The sequence below is a fragment of the Loxodonta africana genome, chromosome 26 (assembly GCF_030014295.1).
Source record: "Loxodonta africana isolate mLoxAfr1 chromosome 26, mLoxAfr1.hap2, whole genome shotgun sequence".
Lineage (NCBI taxonomy): Eukaryota > Metazoa > Chordata > Mammalia > Proboscidea > Elephantidae > Loxodonta > Loxodonta africana.
This window is the reverse complement of record NC_087367.1, coordinates 11959049-11978971: the sequence shown is the minus strand read 5'-3', so window position 1 is coordinate 11978971 and position 19923 is coordinate 11959049. Positions and strand designations below refer to the sequence as shown.

Here is a 19923-nt window from a genome sequence, read left to right as displayed (position 1 = left end):
ATTTAAAGAGACCTAACAGAACCTCTCATCTTTATCTTCTTAACAAGTAAAACACGGTTTGTGTTTACTGAACAGGCTCAAAAACCAAATTCAATATCTGTCTTCCCAGACATAGAACTTCAATCTGTGAACTTGTCTTAGATCCTTCATGGAAGTATTTGCATATGTGTGAAAACGTGATTACAGGCAGTTCCTCGGGTTACGAATGTCCGACTTATGTACAACCCATAATTACGAACCAACCCCTGTAATGCCTATTATATTAAAAACTTGTGATACATACAGTGGTTCGTAATAACAAACAGGCACTACTTTTCAACACACATCAAAACGTTATTTTTATTATCATTACCATATTACTGTGTTAAATATGTTTTAGTGTATCCAGAAGTGTTTCTTTAATGGTTTTTATGAATAGAAAGGTACACTATACACTATATTCTAAGACAAACATTTGACTAACTGATGTTACATACGGAACCGTATCTAACTGTTTTGACTTACGTACAAATTAGACTTAAACACAGATTTAGGAATGGAATTTGTTCGTAATCCTGGGACTGCCTGTATAGATTATTCTATATGAGGACATGGGAATATGGCAGCCAATTTGCAAATATCCATCTATTCAACTGCACAGAGAAGCCAAGCTGACACAGTAGCATACAGAGATTTAAAACGCCTTGGCAGAAACGGAGGATGTGAAATTTATTACAGCCCTGGAGTGCTACAACAGATGCATCAGTGGGCTTTATGCACTACTTGTGCCTGTCTTCCTAAAAGCAGAACAGCCGTAACCTTTTATATCATGACCAGTTAGACTTTGATCTATCTTTCAGCTATAGCTTTTCATATAGTACGAAACACAGATTAAGAATGAGACATATCTTTCAGTGATGCAAAAAAGGGAAGCAAATACAATCCATCTAAGAATTTTTTCCCCAGTTGTATTGAGCTTCCACTCTTGAATCTCATTTTTGTAATGTTTACATAACAGGGATGGGTTCCCCTTGTCCTTTGCATCACTAAGGTTTCACAGTAAACGAACAGTGTATAGGGGGATGGGTGATATTTTACAGTGAACCGGAGAGAGGTGACGGTTTTCTCTGTGACATCCTAGTTGCTTCATTGCACTTCAGCGAAAAAAAGATAGCTATCACTGTAATAAAGAGCAGAGTGTGTAAACCCTAGCAGTTAGTCACATAATCAACACATTTATAAGCACGAAAGGTTGTTCTTCACTGCCGCTTCCAGGCAGCGGTAAACTCAGTATAGATATTGCAACGACATGGTGAAGGTTTACATCAGATTTGACTAATGGTAAGGTAACACAGAGAAAAAAAAATCTGAGGAACAAGAAGGAAAAAAATCTCCCTACCTCTGCTAAGGATTAAGGAGATTATAATTATTTAGACAATACTCAGAACTGCAATGCTGATGTAATCCTCATTTAAAAGGAAGAATTAAAAAATAATACAGTCCTGGATTAATGAAAAAGCAGAAATATGATCTGACTTCTTTTTCATGAAAGCCCTAACGTTGCCAGGTATCACCTAATATCTTCAGAGTTTAAAGTATAAATCAAGAAAATTGTGGCATTTTGGAAAAATGGAGACATGAAATGATGCACTTTCATGGTAAAAATTAGGCTTGAAAATCTTTCCAGTGGAGGGTCTTCAATAATTTATGAACAAAGAATTTATTCGGATGCTAACACTTCAATCTTTGGAGATGGCTTCACATGATTCTGCTCTTAATTCCTCTACGACAGTTGGGTGGCTTTCTGGCTTCATTCATTTTGCTTCTGTTATTTGAAAAGGGCAAGTTCAAAATGTCTGTTCTCCTGGAGTTATAACTGGCTATGTCAACGATATAGTGTCGCTATGAGTTGGAATCGACCCGACGGCAACGGGTATGTCAATGAAAAATAATAGCAATCAATGTGACAGTCACACAAGTACCTTTCATTAAAGGAAGTTTTAAGAGGCTAAGGCCCAATCTTCTTTTGGTGTGAGCCTCTTGCAGATTAACATCCAAACCAACTCAATAATAAATTATTGGGTCATGTGGTCTTACAGGTAAACCAAACCAAACCAAACCAAACTTGTTACCATTGGATCAATTCCGACTCATAGCAACCTTATAGTACAGAGTAGAACTGCTCCGTACGGTTTCTGAGGAGCACTGGTGGATTGGAATTTCCAACCTTTTGGTTAGCAGCAGGGCTCTTAACCACTGTGCCACCAGGGCTCCAGTCTTATAGGTAGTGGTTCCAGTTTGCCCCAGAGCAGATACTCTTGTTTTTTTCTAGAGCAAACTTTCAGTAGAAAAAGTTACCTTTATTCTCAACCACAGTGAACGTTCCTTGAGACTAATTTGAAGGTTACAAGAGAATTTCTCATTTTCCTGGAGGATTTTTAAATGCATTGATAAAATCAATACAGTGTTTGTTGTTGCTGCTGCTGCCATTGTTGTTTTGTTCTTGGTAGGGGGAGGAGGATATGAATAATTTACTTAAACCAGTGGTCTCATCCTGGGGCTGAGTTTACCCCACCTTCCTTGCCCACCGGTGTCTGCAGACAGGTAGGAGTCTTTGGCTGTAAAAGTGGTTAGTGCACTTGGCTGCTAATTGAAAGGTTGGCGTTTAGTCAGAGATACCTTGGAAGAAAGGCCTGGCGATCTAGTTCCAAAACATCAGCCACTGAAAATGCTACGGAACACAGTTCTACTTTGACCCACATGGGTAGCCATGAGTTGAAATTTAATTCAATGTGTTTGGAACGGCCTCTCTGTGAACTGCTGTGGAGAGAGTGGCAACTAATCGGTTGGTTGGCAGACATTTTAGGTTGTCACAGTTGGGTGGGAGGGTATCTGCTACTATTGGCATCTAATGGGTAGAGACCAGGGATGCTACTAACCATTCTACAATGCACAGGGCAGTTCCCCCACAACAAAGAATTATCTGGCCCAAAATGGCAACAGTGCTGACGTTAAGAAACCCTACATTAAACTAAATTAAAAAATTGTTCTGTGCTTCGCTTTTCTCATCTAAAAAGAAAATGAAGAGCTTAATACTATCTACTGTAAGAATTAAATTACTACACCAAAAATTCTTAGAATAGGATCATATTATATGTGCTTATAAGTCTCAATATTATCATTATTGTTATTATTATTTCACTAATGTAGCTCTGATTTATTTCATTTTGAAGCACTATAATTTTAGATATTAAACCGAAAGTGATACTTGTGAATGGTTCTCAACCTTAGGTCCCATGTTAGTATTTATATCAAAATACAGTAGCTGTATTGGAACCTTTCTCTGGGTGAACTAGGATCTCATCATTTACTGTCTTGGTTCAAATTCTGAATTATGAGCTAAACATCAAATATTAATAATGAAAACTGCATCTTGAAAGAAATTCGTGGGCTTAAAATGTGTGACTCAGTGAATACTGCTTCACGCAGACTGAATTATTTCAGTCATACAAGTTAAACTGCATGTTGTAAAAGCTGACCTATTTCCTACATTCAACAGCCTTTTGGAACAATTCCACAGCAAAGAGAAAGTGTTAGAGTGTTTCCCACGTTCAGCCCTCCATATCCACAGATTCCACATCTGAGGATTCAACCAACCACAGATGGAAAATACTGGGAGGGGAGAAAAGTTCCCAAAAGCAAAACTTGGATTTGCAACGTGCCAAGCACTGCATTGAATCCATGCGAATGAAGTAACGTGCAGCATCCCCTGCTGTAGCCTCCCGTCGTTTCACAGCTCCTCAGTCTCTCTCCAGCACTCGGTGTTTGAGCACAGTTCGCCTTGTTGGCTATTTGTGTTATATGTACCCTTTGTTTCTGTGAACAAATGACTCCTACAAAGCAACGAAGGGGTCAAAGCAATCTCTCCAAGGCTAAGTGTAAAGGGGTTGAAAAGAGTGAGAGGAAGAAGTTTCAGGCCAGTAAGGGATGGCTGCCTAGCTTTGGAAAGCTACAGCTTCCAGAGCTTCAAGATCATGGGTGAATCGGCATCAGCTGATGCCTAGGCAGCATCTGCGAGCCCAGAAGAGCTCCAGAAACTCATAGAAGAAAAAGGCTACCTTGCAGAGCAAGTCTGCAACTGTGATGCAACAACTATTCACACAGTATTTCCTTGTATTAGATATTAGAAGTATTGTAGAGATGATTGAAAGTATATAGGAGGATGTGCGTAGGTCATGTGTAAATGCTGTACCATTTTATATAAGGGACTTGAGCATGTTGGTATCCAACGGGGTCCTAGAATCAATCCCCTGAGGATACTGAGGGACCACTGTACCTGAAATAACAAAAGATGTCATATAATAGTACCTCCTATAGGCCTTATACAGTAAAAATAAATCACTGTACAAACATGATCCTTCCGCAAAACTACATTTTAGTTATTAATGCATTTTTCTGATATAATGAACATACATTCTTGTCATGTATTTTTCCTTCAGAAATTACAAACCAACGACAGTCTTGTCAAAGAAAGACCTCAAATCAATAGATGCCTTGGCAGAAATCATCATGGTATGAAAAATCAGGAAGTAGCTCAAACGCAGGAGGGAAAAAAGCAAATTATATTTGGAGGCTGAATTAACTGAACAATTTTCTGGCCAAAGCTGCGTAATTTCAATTTAATTCGCTGTGTTTGGAGCTGCCTCTCTGTGACTTGCTGTTGAGAAAGTGGTAGAAAGAAACTTAAATACGTTACATTAATCAAGTCTATTCTTCCGTGTACTTTTCCCTGATGTTTATAACCTTCTTTAGAAGGAAGAAAGCCTGCTGAAAGAGATCAAGTAACCATCAAGCAAAAGCACTGGCTTTACGTAACAGTTCGTTTAGATAAGTGTATCTTACTGTGTGTTTAACCACTCACAGGTCAAAGTGCCATGCTGGTCTCTAATTCAGAGTGGTCTGGGTGTGCCCACGTGTGACAAGCATCTCTTGTTGTTGATTCTAACTGCCAACCTTTAGGTTAGCAGCCGAATGCTTTAACTGCTGAGGCACCAGGGCTCCTTGCTCTTGTTCAAAATGTCTACTAAAAACATTTAAGTCTCCAAACCTTTATGGGAAAAATGAGTTGGGCAGAAAATTCGAGAAACTTAACCCATCCTTCTCTGTGGATGAACACCAACACATTGTAGGGTTTGGGGAAATTGTAAACAGGATCGAGGAGAAAGAATGTTATATATACCAAGAAGTTAAATCAACTTATTTCATATGTAGGGTTACTACCGAGAGATGACTTTGTGGATTAGAAAATAGGAAAACACCAATGTACTTTTGAGGCTTTTGTCTTCAGTTACAGGGAGGTTTTTTGTTTCTGTTTTGGTTTACCATCTTTAATGATGAAATCTGCTGAACAGGCACTTGCTGTCACTTAAAAAACAAACCAAAAACAGTTACATAAGGTTATTTAGCCTAATCCTTCACTGCTTCTGACTGATATTTAGACCGAGTATCCCACTCCTGACCCAAAAACTTGGAGCCCTGGTGGTGTAGTGGTAAAGTGATACAGCTGCTAACCAAAGGGCTGGCAGTTTGAATCCACCATTTGCTCCTTGGAAATCCTATGGGGCAGTTCTACTCTGTCCTATAGGGTCACTATGGGTCAGAATTGACTCAATGGCAATGGGTTTGGTTTTGATCGAAACAAATCAGATAGGTCAAGTACAGTAGCAGGTGAAATGTGACCTATTTGGCTAATTGATGAACACTTGTTCCTGCTGAAACTTATGTAAAGCTGCTCTGGAAGAGAGAGGGCTTTCCTGTCTGTTCTTCAGGACTGAATCTAATAGTATCTCCAGCAAAGATTTATCACTAGATGAGCTTCCCAGGGGGTGGAGCAGGGAGAGAGAACTGGACAGGATGCAGAGTTAGTGTCAAAAATTCTCTAAGCAAGGGCTGACCCACTGCACTGATAACTTACGGAGCAATAATTTTCTAGGGGGCAGAGGAGGTCACCATTCTCAACAAGTGGAAGAATTGCAGAAAAATAACCATATGGAAATATGCATACACAATTCCCCAGGAAAGGGTCTATTTTATCAAATCAAGTCAATGAAGAAACATATTCAATTGTAGTGAATCAACAATCCTATTAAAGATGCAAAAGGAGTTTAGAGACTACACAGATCCAATGGAGTTTCCATTATCCCAACCAAGCTTTTAGTTCTCATTTGTTGATCGTTTTTTTGAGTAGTAGAATCCATATGAAGATGTCAAGCTCAAGGATCACTCATTTAATAAAGATAAAAATGATAAGCGGAGGTCCATTAGGAGCCCTGGTGGCACAGTGGATAAGAGTTTGGTTGCTAACCAAAAGGTCAGCAGTTTGAACCTACCAGCCACTCCTTGGAAACCCTATGGGCCAGTTCTACTCTGTCTTATAGGGTCACCATGAGTCGGAATTGACTCGATGGCATTGGGTGTTTTTTTTTTTTTTTTTTGATTCGGAGGTCCATTATGTGAAAGATGAATCTTAGCTTAGCAAATGAATAACAAAGGCAGTGAAGACCAAGCAGTCAACAGCAAATATGAAGTGCCTCTTCTACGTACAGTATTTCCTGGTGAACATAAAATGTGGTCACTGTAAGCAAGGTATAAAATGTGGTTCCTGCCTGCAAATAACTTATTGTACACGCTCTATTCTAAAGCATATGAACAAATCACTCATTAATACAAATAACAAGAGTCAGTTCTATTCAAACTGCTTATATTTCTAAAATGTAATGCTACTATACGTACTGCTTCATTTAACATTCACAAACAGCATTCCTATGCAGAATGCAAGTTGGGGTGCTATTATTCTGAGAGTTATAGCTAAATGCCTGCACAGAAACATAATATAATATTATATATATATATGTGTGTGTGTGTGTGTGTATATATTTGAAATCCATTTGTATACTCAATTTGAATGTTTGAACATTGGCATTTATGACTATTTAGGGCAAAGTATAAATATCCCTGAAAAACAGCCAGCTTTCACATTTCTTTAATGTTCTCTCCCAATTGATGCCTTAGGCTATTATAAAAAGTGACCATAAATCAGCTGTCTGCTTGGGAAAAAGACAGACTTGAAAGCCATTCCATTTTCTTAAAAATTTTCTTGGCTGTTTAAAATGTATGTAATGGCTCCAGAACAGTGAAAGTAGCTTGGATGGAAAAACTCCACCATAGTAAAGGGATCATGCTATCTTACTCATTCTGACATTCATTTCTACATCCATTGGATACTGGTTGCCCTAACAGGTAAAACTCAAAAGGAGAGATGGAGCTGTAAGAATAACACTGTAGAAAAATTAATTAAAATAAAATAATGGGAGAAAGGACAGCCCTGGATTCTTGCTTCCTCAATAAAGAACAATATTTTAGCAAAGTTATGCAAAATAGTAAACCTACAAAAAACAATCCTGGTGTTAGACAGTATGTGCCTTTAATTATTTCTTTAAGCTACAGATCACCTCTCTGCTCATATTACATGTACATTTTTAGTCAAGGCAATGTAGGAGAGCTGACCAAAAGCAAAATCAAGAAGAAAGCCTGCAGATGTCTTTAAACTTTTAAGAAGCCATCAGAATAATCTATTCTCTCGGATTCTCAAAAATTAGAATGTGGTGGTGTAAGACCTCTAAAGATGGCTGGTAGCGGGAGTGGAGAAGTTGAAAGGAAAATAGAAGATAAGGGTGACAGAATGTGTTCCTCCTCTATTTGCTTTTTTATTTGGACAAATCATTTTTCTGAAATGAATTTGGCCATTTCCAAATTAAATACATACTGACAGATGTTCAGAAATGCAAATCTAGGTTTCCAGATGTGTCAATATGAATCTCTAGTCCAACTCTTGTGACTGAATGGACTAATTAGTCACATAGGTTGAACTGAAACTCCTTATTGGTAATGAGGCCATATCTTCCAAACAGGCTTTGTGATTGTAAAATGCCAGCGATGGATAGTTTCAACTAACAAGCATCCAAAATCTAAGCTTTCATTGTTGACATGTAACACATTAAGGAATGGAATCGTGTTTTAGTCTAGCAGTCATTTATCTTCTTGTACAGAGCTACAGCTTAGAGAGCATTAGCCTAAACTCTTAGTTTTACATTCGAGGAAATCGAGACTAGAAAAGTTAAGTGTTTTGACCACAGATCCCTGATAATTAATGGCAAAGCTATGCAACTAGCCAGATCCCTAGTAGACTGCGATTGTCTCTTATCTAACATGGCTTTCATCTATTCATCCATCTACCCATTCATCCATCTATCCTTCCAAAACCATCTTATATTCTAAAAGACTTGATATAGTTTAAAAAGATACATGAGAAGATAAATTTAAAGTAAGAGACAAGGAAGAAAACATATATGTGTATAAGAAGACACACACGCAGTTATTATACCATTTGACATGGCAGCAAATTAAGTGACACGTAAACTGGAACAAAATGAAAGCTAGAATTCAAATCATTTTTTTAAATCCAATTTAAAAAATTCACATATTGACCTAACTGCAGTTATTTTGAAATGGAGTAAACTCAGAAAGTTCTTTATTTGCTTGTGGCAATTTTTTCTTAAATTACTTTTGCAAAGCCCTTAAGGATCTTCCCTCAAGTCTCTGTACATAACCAAATAACTAAATTCTTGGGGACACAGAACAAAAATGTAAATTATTGCATCTTTCTCTGTCTATATTTTCCCTGACTTAGAACACTGCAGACCATGCTGGCTACAAAATTAACTCAGTGAACTCTTCGTCTCTCTTCTCATTAAGCTACTGATGAAAATCCATTCAGCTTCCAGGGTCTCTGTCATTAACTACTGTTTTCACAACATAAGAGCTAATGAGATATTTATCTTTATCCCTCTCACAAAGCCAACATTAGGATTTTGTCAAATTATCTCTTATTACATCTTGGGGAAAAAAGTGCAAGTGGCCATTTATTTCTAAGACTGGCTGTTTCTCCAGAAGCAATCTAAACATGTACTCATTGATTAAACAGCCTCATTTACACGATGGTCCCAAAATTGGACGTTCAAAATCAAAGGCTTAGAAAGGGCCACCAAAAAAACCAAACCAAACCCATTGCCGTTGAATTGATTCCAACTCATAGCGACGCATAGAGTTTCCAAAGGAGTGCCTGGTGGATTCAAACTGCCAATGTTTTGTTTACTAGACTTGGCTCTTAACCACTACACCACCAGGGTTTCCAGAGAGGGCCACAGGCATCAGTTATTTGGTCCATTTCTTTGCTACTGGGTAGTACCACTGCTCATGTCCGCTTGACAGAGCTTTAGCCTAGGAATATATGAGAACTTCTGTTTGACATAGTGTCTGGAGCATGCAGCAGAGAAGAAATATGAATATTGTTGCAATTGGTGATAACTTAATTATCCAAAAGTTTGGTTTCTAATTTTTTTTCAGCCGTGTGTTGAATGTATGCGAGGTTTTATATTACGCACACAAAACTAAGTCATCATATGAGAGGGACCTCCACTAGTGTTTCTATCAGGGATTGTGAGTAAACATTATCTGGGCAGATGTCACAATGTTGTTTTGGTCATTCAGTGAGAAGATCCCATATTTTCTGGTTATAGTTGAAATTTTTACTTATTTATTTTACTTAGGATTACAGTTTTATTATGGGAAAATGGACACAAACAAGGAGACACATGAGGAGGTCCGGAAGGGTTCCCAGTGTGAAACTTCCATGTCCCAAAAAGGACACCTGCCCTCTTACATATACTGATCTATCACCAGCTAGGATGGCCGTGGAGCTTCCATGTCCAGAGACTTTAATGGCGCCTCATTACTTAGGCGTGATTGATTGAACTCAAATTTCAGCCTCACTTTCCTGAGGTCAGGATGATATTACCTGGTGAGTCTTTCGGGTCCGACCAGCCCCCACCTGAGGCACCTCATTAGCATAAACCCTCAAGTATAGGTCAGGAGGCCTCTTCAAAGATACTCCAATCACTGGGGACAAGGATGAAGACCCAATTACCATACTATAACCCAGCCAGATTTCCCTCGAGTCTGGGGAACTTTAAGCTTCTATATCTGACTACTTCATTTTTCATGGCGCATACTTTGGTTCATTAAAACATATTTGAACATTGCACTGTTTAACCACCTCACTTTAATTTGTAATATGCTGATCAATAATGAAAAATAATATACTTGTCTATAATTCAAGCATCAGTTTTGCCTCTCATAAGCTATATGAATTACCTCAGACTTGTTTACTGTGTTCTTATTTTTTTTTTTTATAATTCAAGCATCAGTTTTGCCTCTAATAAGCTATATGAATTACCTCAGACTTGTTTACTGTGTTCTTATATACAGATATATAGTATACACGTGAATGGAGCCCTGGTGGTGCAGTGGTTAAGAGTTTGGCAGCTAACCAAAAGGTCAGCAGTTCAAATCCACCAGCTGGTCCTTGGAAATTCTATGGAGTAGTTCCACTCTGTCCTGTAGAGTTGCTATGAGTCAATTTCAATGGGTTTGGATTTTTTTGGTTTATACATGTGAATATGTATATTCACTTTTATATAATACAAACATTTATATGTATGAATCACAATAACTTCTTTATCTCACAAAAAAATGTTAGTGGATCAAATTTCACATGTGTGAAAACACTTTGGAAAGTCTGAAAATGTGAACAATGCAGTGTTTATGTAAGTTATTATTACAAGTAATATAGAATTACTTCTGCCCCTCACATGACAATATAAAGAACCATCTGGGGGAGTGCTTAAAGAGGGTGTCCAAATATGCACTTCACCAGATAGATTTCATTTTCATATCCTGAAATCTTCCTGTCCCCTAGGTTTGAATAGAATCTCATCTCTCATTCCAAATGGGCCCTCACATAAATGCTGCTATTCTTGAGCTCTTTCCTCTTACTTCAAAATAGGATTCATTTTGGCATTGCTCATTTAGGGTGTCATATGTGTAAATCTCACTGGTAACCAACAAGATGGGCAGAACCATCCCATCTCTGGCACTGGGATTTCCTCTTTGTAGGCCGGATGTCCTGAAGAGCTGGTGCACACACACAGACATACTGGAGCTGTCTCTGAGCTCTGCTCCTTATTCACTTCCCTGGGATTTAGAAGATTTTTTTTTTTTTTTTAACAACCCAATTTATTTTATCTCTGCATCCAGAGTGGACTGCTAATTCATGCCCCATTATATCTAGACTATGCAAATGAGTAGATAAACAGGAAAAACAAATCACTTAGCAAAATTGCTAATTAAAGGAAAGAGAAAGAGAGAGACAGAGACTGCTGATTCTCTAACTCTGATCCAGGCAGCGCAATGCTCCTTCTCCTAGTGGTTGCATATGAGGTGTAACATGACATTGTTCACGGTCGTGTCTTCTGTATGGATTAATAACTATTATAATTTACTCTTAGAAGACACTGAGCAATATTTACTTAGCGCATTGCACAGTGGAGCTTTTTGCCTTTTCAAATTATCTTTAAATCTGTAAATTGGAGAATCGCTTCTATGTATGTTGTAGTTTGAATACTTCTTCAGAACAGAGTTCATGTGTACGTTTTATGCCCTAGCACATTGATCGCAGGGGTGCAATGGAGTTGACTAAACATGTCATTACCACCCTTGAAAAGCTGGTTTATCTTCTTTATGCATCTGCTCTTTAAGTAAAAGCACTTCATGGATGTTATCATGATTGTGAAAAAATAATATGATCATGAGAATAGCATCAGTGTAGTTAAGAGTGCGGGATTCATCTTGGCATTAAAAATAGGGAAACTATTACACACGACACTTGGATTTACTAGAATCATCACATTTTAAATAATCTCATTCCTGACAGTCATTTCCTCTGAACTTCTGTCATCTAAGCATATGTTTGTCACAGTTGCTATTTTTAAGGACTCACAGGCTTTCAAAATAAGAGTGAACAAGCATAGGTTATTTTCTAGGCGTGGGAGATGAGACTTGCAGCAAAGTCACACTTTTTCAAAGGTTTCACCTGCCTTCTAACGTCTCTAGAAGTGACAATGAAACTTTATATATAACTGGCTTCCACATCATACCCCATGGCTGGAAATTTATGGCAGAGAAATAGCAGAAAGTGACATTATCTTTAAATGAAAAGAGAGAATGACTAAAGGGTCGAAGGAGGGAAAAGCAAAACTGTCCTGCAATCAGTTGGTCCGCCTGCTTTTACATAGCACTCCTGTTCTTCGGAAAGCAATAAGATATAGCCTTCTTTGTAGAAAGGACTGAAAAAAAAAAGTTGAATATCTTTCTGTTTTTTTTTCTATGTAGTATTCCTCCAACTCTTCCTGTCTCGCCCAAACTCTATTGCAGTAGTTCTACATGTAGGTACTTTATTGAATTATAAGGGAGCTATGCCTTTATCAGAAACCCTGGTGGCATAGTGCTTAAGAGCTATGACTGCTGACCCAAATGTCAGCAGTTCAAATCCACCAGGCGCTCTTTGGAAACTCTATGGGGCAGTTCTACTTTGTCCTATAGGGTCACTATGAGTAGGAATTGACTCAAAGGCAATGGTTTTTTCTTTTTTTTTTTTTTTTAGTGCCTTTATCAGAAACCCTGGCGGCATAGTGGCTAAGAGCTACCAAAAGGGCAGCAGTTCAAACCCACCAGGTGCTCCTTGGAAATGTATGAGGCAGTTCTACTCTGTCCTATAGGGTCACTATGAGTTGGAATCAAGTCAACAGCAACGGTTTTTTTTTTTTTTTTTTTTAATGACTTTCTTATGTTTTCCTTTAAAACTAACTACAAGATGAAATTTGTATCTCCTTCCTGGAATAAATGATATTAAGATAAAGGCTAGCTGTGATGAGCCATCAAATTAAGACCAAGAAAATTCATGTGGGGCAGGATACACTCATGAAACTTATCTATTGATTCTTCCATGCATTCACTTATTTACTCATTAATTCAGCCATATTCATTTATTGAATAACCTTCAATTAATAAGCAGTTATGCAGGTGAGGAATAAAAATTATGCTTTATCAACTTAAAATGTTTATAGTATAGTAGGGGAGCATAAGGTCTAATGTCTTTTAAGGTTGAAGGTGGCATCTATCTTTTTGTAAATTAGTTAATATTTTACACACTTATTGAACATTTACACTCTATATTCAAAGTTGCATTCCCAGTGCCTGGCATAGTGCCTAGCATATAGGGGACACTGAACAAATATCTGCTCGGTGAATCAGAAATCATTCGAGCCAGTATAATATAAAAAATATGACCCATTTAATGGTATAAATTTACCCACCATTACAAATCCACTTATTGTACTAAACAAGCTAGAAACAACACAGAATGGTACATTTTTCCAGATTTGGGGGATTGATGGAGGTAATCTATGCTCTCTAATCCTTAATCCATCAGCTGATTGAAAAAGTGATCAAATTGAAAAACAAGAAGAAGCAGGTTCGCGTTAACTTGTTTGGAAAATGTGATCCAAACCACCAGTATTCAATTTCAAGCAACTGACACTCTTTCAGTTTTACAACCAAGAAATAGTACTGATATTTCCAGCCCTCCTTTTCCCTTTGCTTTCATTTTGCGTCCCTTCTTACTTCGTCTGTGGTATTTCAGCTCTGAGTGGAGCTGTCTCAGGAGGAAAGATCTCACATGGCAAGAAGGAAAAGTCCAAAGAACAAACATTATTCGACTTTCACCAACTCACCTCACCACCTTGGGTCCAGTTACCTTATCTGTAAAATTAGAGGGCTAAATTAAATGTTCTCTTCCAGTTATTATCATAACGTATGATTTCAGAGATCAAAGAAATCTGGAAGATTTTCTGTGAGAAGAAATTTGTGATGTAAGAGATGGTCCTTTGGCTGGCCTGGCACAAGGAAGGTGCTCTGTACAGATTTGTTGATTAGATTTGAGGTGTGTAGAGCCCTGACACTTCTAGTTCTCTCGTTAAATGACTAAACTGTTCACATTCTGTCAGGATGATTTTCTCGACATTCATGGGTAGAGAAAAATTAACAGCCTTTAAATGTTCTTTGAGATAATTTCCAAGAGTGGCAGGTTAGGACTGGTAAAATTCAGATAAATGCTAAGTAGCTGGACTTCCCTGTCTTGAATTGCAAAGGGGAACTTCAAGTGTGTGACAAATAAACCAAAAACCAAATCAAACCTGTTTCCCTCGAGTTGATCTCGACCCACAGCGACCCTACAGGATAGAGCAGAGTTGCCCCATAGGGTTTCCAAGGAGCTGCTGGTGGATTTGAATTGTTGACATTTTGGTTAGCAGCCAAGCTCTTAACCGCTGCACCACCAGAGCTCTGTGTGACAAATAAAGGCCCTCAATGAACAGAAGGTTGTTCTTGGCACCATCACACATGAAAGGCACATAGGTTTTAAAGGTGGACAGACCTGGGCTTAAATCCTAGCTCTGCCACTTACAAGCTATGTGACCATGCAAGGTACTTAACTTCTCAGGATCCCTCTATAAAATGAAGTTATTTATATCCATTTCCAGGATTATTATGAGTTTAAAATTATAGGGCTAGACTGGCACACTGCCTAGCACATAAAAGGCATAACTGTAGGTCTTATTACACAAGGAATGGCTCTGTATGCATTGCCACTTTGCTCTCACTGCAACATGGAAATAAAGCTTCTTCCTAGCACTCACTCCCCTTGGTCTTTAGACACAGATATTCCCTCCACAAAGTAAGCGTGATTTTCTGTCTTTAATTCATAGTTCCATGTTTAAACATGCTATAAAGAGAGCAGATTACGTATTTGACATGAAAACTCTTAAAAACACTTCCAAAATCATCAACATTATCAATGTATTGAAAAGTTAAGGAGTTTCTCTTCCCTCTTATAGCTTGATGTAACCAAACAGTCATCAAATCCATTTGTTTCAGAATTTGGAGTGATATTTGAGTTCTCTGCTCCAATTGCGTGCAGTGCAGAGAACCAAAAAAAAAGAAAGAAAACCATCAAAGCCATTGCTGTCAAGTCGATTCTGACTCATAGTGACCCTACAGGACAGGGTAGAATTGCCTCCTAGTGCTTCCAAGCAGTGACTGGTGGATTTGAACTGCCAACCTTTCGGTTAACAGCCAAGTTTTTAACCGCTGCTCCACCAGGGCAGTGCAGAGAGGGATCCCTAAATTGGCATAATCAGGTGTACTGTATTGAATCACCACACCATTCAGGGCCACACTCAGGAGTGGGTTTTGGTCACTGGCTCTCCATCCAACTGGCATTCCATTCATTCTATTCTCCCAGTTTTAATGTTTGGAAGTGGGAAAGATAAAAACAGCAGGAAGAATAATTTGCTACTTTTTCTAAGTTTCTGTGCCATGATATGCCTTTTCAGTTTTGCCTCATGTTTTATTAATACTTTTCAGGAAGGCCTTTGAAAAATACTGGAGGATGGTGGCACTGGCCAACATCATCACCCGGATCTGCCAGACTGAAGAGTCCTCAGCAGCCCATGTAGAGCCCATTAAGGATGGAGAGAAGAACACACAGAGAGAGTGTTGCCAATTGTCTTCAATTGAAGACTAGGAGCTTCTTTAGAGAGCCTGCCCCTGACTGCGCACACATTTCATTGGACAGCATCTGTTGCTGAATTCTGGGCACTCAGGTATTTGAGTATTTTATTTAGTTATTCCATTGCCTAATGACCTCGTCTTCAACTCCCATCCACACATATATTTTTTACATTAAAAAAAAAAAAAAAACTGTGATAAATAAAGTTCACAGTAAAATCCTTAGACCTCTAAGTGATTAACCAGACTCTGTCTTGGATTGTTCTTTCTCTTCCAGCCGTGAATTTAAAACACATCCCACTCGATTCAGAAAGCCTGGTAGCATAGTGGTTAAGTGCTACAGCTGCTAGCCAAAGGGTCTGCAGTTCGAATCCGCCAGGTGCTCCTTGGAAACTCTGTGGGGCAGTTCTATCAACATGACAACAACGGGTTTGGGCTTGGTTCCCGCTTGATTCTGACCTGTTTCCTAGTAGTTGCTTTCAAACCCCTCCCAACTGGACATGCCCTTTTCCTTCCCCACACACCTCCACAATCCCTGCCCTTTTCTCTGCATTCTGACACCTGGGATGTCTGCTGAAGAAAGATAAAAGCAAGCCATCTATTCAAAAAATATGTCCTTTATCATCATAAGAACTTTTGAAAGTGTAAACTTTTGAGTGTTTTTCAAGTGTAGCCTTTTAAAAAGGAGGTACAGAAGACAGGCTTTTGATGATTCAATGTCATTGTTATCAGCAACACTGCCTGCAACAAATTGATGATCTTGGATTCCAAAAAGGATAGCCCCCTACTCTATAAGTTGCCCAGACTGTCTTTTAATTTTTTAGTCTGTGCGCATTATCAGGAGGGACCAGACCCTGGAGAGGGACATCATGCTTGGTAGACCAGAGCGTCAGTGAAAAAGAGGAAGATCCTCAGCAAGACAGATTGACCCCATGGCTGCAACAATGGGATCCAGCATAACAATGATTGTGAGGATGGTGCAGGACCAGGCAGTGTTTCATTCAGTTGTATACGGGGTCACTATGAGTTGGAACCGACTCAACAGCACCTAACAAGTAACAACAACATGCACGTTCTTACTACTTTTTCTCTCTTGTTTATCACTATCAGGCTTTACAAACCCCCTTTTCCTTCTAATTTTTTGCTTCAGGCCTGGTTTGAGCTGGGAATCTAGATAACCACGTTTATCTAGCTATGTCGAAAAGGATAAATTGGCTGGAAGAGAAAGGCGGTCAGAAAGTCTCTCAAATTAGAAAATCCTGGTGATGTAAAGCATTCATTCAAGGCTCATGGCTTGAAATACACAAGACCTGTTGGTTTCCTCAAAATGCATGGCTCCTTGAGAGATTAGAGCATTTATTTGTGACAGTAAGATTTTTACTACAGTAATCCTCAAATAAGCTCTTCTTATTTCATTGGGTCCAAGAAAACTTACTGGAATGACTTTCCAAATATCTCAATTTTTACTTTCCAAGATCTAGTCAAATAGAAACCAAGCCTCTTTCGGTGTTCCACCAAGTTTGCTGGAAGGGGCATGAAGATGGAACAATGTAATAAGGAAGGTGGCTGCCACACTGTCCTTCACAGTCTGGTTACCCGAAAGACTGGGAAGTGCCTTAGTTTGTACTTAGAGGTAGAATCTGATGCTGCCATGCAGGCATCCAGCTAGTTATCCGGAAAACAAGAAAAAAAATTCATTGCCTTTGGGTCAATTCTGACTCAGGGAGACAACATGTGTTACAGAGTAGAAATGAACTCTGTAGGGTTTTCTGGGCTATAATTTTACAGAAACAGATTCCACAGTGCTACTGAGAGGGTTCGAACAGCCAACATTTTAGTCTTCGAGTGCAAACCACTTGTGCCATCCAGGCAGGGATGGTTATTTGTCCAGGTTGGGGGTTAAATCCACTGATGATTGCTCAGTATATCCTGAGAAGAGGAAGATATGCTGTCCATGGTAGCCTCTTTTCTGTTTCCCTAGGGCCAACTGTTTGCTTGACAGATTGAGGAAGGGAGAGACACTGGTCACGGGATCTTATAACACTGACCTCCAGTGAGTCTGTGTACAGGCACTGAAGACATATAGACCTGAGTTTACATTTGGGCTCTACCACTTGGAGCTTGTAGAATTTGGATGATTTATTTAACCTCTTATATGCAAAATGGAAAGGACAGAATGCCAGTTTTTGTAGGGTAGTTGTAAGAATTAAGAAAATCATGATAGATGGAGTGCTTAACACTATGCCTGGTACATAATAAACACTAAATAAATCCTGGCTATTATCACCTTCATTGTTATTATACAAGATATGCACATATGTTACCTCTAGCTTGCCAGGAGGCAGCATGTTCCTCATTACAGTGAGTAAACCTCCAATATCCTCATAATCACAATGGGTATACTATTGGCATTTGCCCTTGACTACAATATTGGGCGGGGGGGGGGGGGGGGGGACAGATATTGCATGAACTTTTCTCCTGAATGTTCTATTTTGCTTTTCAACTTTTAAATTCCACTTTACAGTCACGAGCCACATAATGCCCATTCGGGCAATGTCCAAGCACGTATACTTTCATGGTCCCATAATGTCATGAAAGAATTCAGAAATGCCGATCAGAAAATGGAACGTAGAGGATGTAAGGGGACATTACCGTATGTAGTGAACAGCTTCCCTCATGCAACCCACGTATCTCAAGTCTCTTGTATACAAAGCAGTTGCATGTCAAGTGTATTTAACTCAAATTTTTACTACAATAGGCTTTGTGGAGTCCATTCTTAAGTAGGAATGATCTGTAGGTCAGATGTTTGTAACCCAGGGACAGCCTGTAATATGGTGTTCACCCAATGTCCAAATCACATAACGTCCTGTTCCACAGGCAGTATCATGGATGTTAAGCGATGTATGACTGTATTTCAAAACACACTCCCAACCATTCCAAAGCATTTTTGGGTTGGAAAGTGTTCTTTTTTTTAAGCTAACGGCAGGTGCAAACTCGAGACAGGCAGACCTTGGAAAATTTATGTTGCCATGGCAATCGTTTGCAAGAATGTGCATGAGTTTCATCTTAGCTCCCAAGCATTCAACAGCGTTCCAATGAGGGGGTTGAAATCACTAGGCACACAATGTTTGCCATTTGTTGTGCCTTGAAAGGTTTGGAAATAATGCCTCTGTCACTTATGGCAACCAGAGATCACAAAATACCGTTTAGTTATTTTTTCGTTTATGCAAACATAGATGTCTAGTCATACATTATCTGATCTTAGCGGGGCAATCTCAGCGGTTTGGCTGCTCCAAGAGACACTGTATACATAAATTCAACAATACACATTTTCACCTTTGCTGCAGAGCCAGCGTTGCACTCCCAATATGAGATAGCTGCAAAAGTTTTCTACTGAATTTCACACCAACTTCCCCATTCAAAATGGACATATCCTTCGAGAAGCATGATAATTATTTAGGGGTGATCAATAACAGAAAACTTTCAGTCTAAAGAATTCTGGAGTATCTCTTTAAAAGAGTCCCCTCTTATAACGCAGGAGAGAAAATGAAGGTGAGTAATCCTAGACATTAAATCAAAGCCAAAAAAAAAAGCACCACCACCACCGCTACCAACAAAAAGACACCATTTTATCTCATTTAAACCATCGACTCGACGGCACTGGGTTTTTTTGGGTACCTCAACTGTTCTTAAATGGTTCGGTTAGTGATTCTAAATTCCAAAACCTGGACAATGAACTCATCATTCATTGGCAATAAAGGCCATGATTCTTGACAAAAGCATTCTTTTGTCCCTGTAAATGGGATCTATAGAACACTAAAATTTGGTAATTTTAAAATGATCTGTTTGGTACAGGAAATAGTTATTAACAAATGCTCTTCAAATTACAAGGCTTTTATCTATCTAAAATTAGTACAAAAACCAAACCAAACCAAACTCGTTGCTGTTGAGTCGATTCCAACTCATAGCAACCGTCTATAGGGTTTCTAAGGAGTGGCTGGTGGATTTGAACTGCCGACCTTTTGTCTAGCAGCTGAGCTCTTAACCACGGTGCCACCATGACACAATTTAAATCAATATTTTTTAAAACTTCATTCACCAGCAAGGAAAGGCTGGATTTCTGAGAGTGTAAATTCTTCAGTTTTCGTAGCAAGAGCTTTTGGTACAGACGATCCATCAGGACACAAAGAGCTCTACATAAAATGAGGCCATGGGGGACCCCACTGTCTCCTGCATTCGGTTACTGACAGAACCCCTCACAAAAGTGTTATGAGCCACCAAGACTAGCAGTTATTTAAGATTCATTTTGCTGCTATAACATTGACCCGTCTTCCAAAACACTCACACGCACTCACATAGAAC

The 19923-nt window shown here is 38.9% G+C and overlaps 1 protein-coding gene across 23 annotated transcripts in view; it reads right to left on the bottom strand.

Moving 5' to 3' along the window:
* Positions 1–19923, bottom strand: part of NRXN1 (neurexin 1) — a 1235746-nt gene that overhangs the window by 26529 nt on the left and 1189294 nt on the right. The gene's annotated exons all lie outside the window — the stretch shown is intronic.